Source organism: Penaeus monodon, chromosome 25 (assembly GCF_015228065.2).
Source record: "Penaeus monodon isolate SGIC_2016 chromosome 25, NSTDA_Pmon_1, whole genome shotgun sequence".
Taxonomy (NCBI): Eukaryota; Metazoa; Arthropoda; class Malacostraca; order Decapoda; family Penaeidae; genus Penaeus; species Penaeus monodon.
The window spans coordinates 34,762,496-34,763,261 of NC_051410.1; the positions used below are offsets into that span (position 1 = coordinate 34,762,496).

At 45.7% G+C, this 766-nt stretch overlaps 1 protein-coding gene across 1 annotated transcript in view; it reads right to left on the minus strand.

The window, feature by feature from the left end:
• Positions 1–766, minus strand: part of LOC119589181 — an 8,317-nt gene that overhangs the window by 6,714 nt on the left and 837 nt on the right. The window lies entirely within an intron of this gene.

A 766-nucleotide genomic window follows, 5' to 3' on the forward strand; every position in this document is an offset into this window, starting at 1 on the left:
ACACAACATCGATCTTCAGTAAAGAAATGAAGCTTCGGTTTAACTGGGGAGACGGCGTACTGCCCGATAAAGGATATTCTGTTGATTCCCCGAAGAAAGTAGATTCCAAGTTATACATTGGTTGAAGGTAAAGTAAACTATTCTCCATCTCTGCTCTCGAGAACAAAAATATACTGGTAAGTACATACATCCTTTCATTGTCAGAAATATTACTAACCATTTTTTAAAATTAAAGAAATTAAATGAAAGGAATTTTTGTTTCTAAAATTTCAAACCTTTGTAGTGCTATTAAAATCATGTGTATAAGTGGATTAGGTTTCAACGCATAGCCAAGAAAATGAAATCCAAAATACATTTTGTGTTTTATTGTGAGCTGAGCCGTCGTCCACTTCAAGAATCGAGGAGAAACACGAAGAAGGGAGGAAAGAGGAATTTGGTTTCCTCTCTCCTTCCTCGTGTTCGGCGTGTCTCAAGCGACATCGCGTGGCGTCGGCAGGAATTGAGTCGTCCAGAAAGAGTCGTCCATTGGAAGTCGTCCGTCGTTCAGCGTGAAGAAGGCGTGCTCGGCGGCCTCTGGCGGCCTTCCTGAGGGAAGCTGAGGAGGCTCAACGAGTCCTTCGAACTCCTCGCTAGACGAGGCTACGAGGACTCGCGATTCCTCCTCCCAGTCCCAGAGAGGAAGGATGCTGAGTGTCGTCCTATTCCTCGGCTACAGCTTCCTCCTCAGGCATAGGTTCCTCCTCGTCGGCCTCGTCGGCCTTGACCA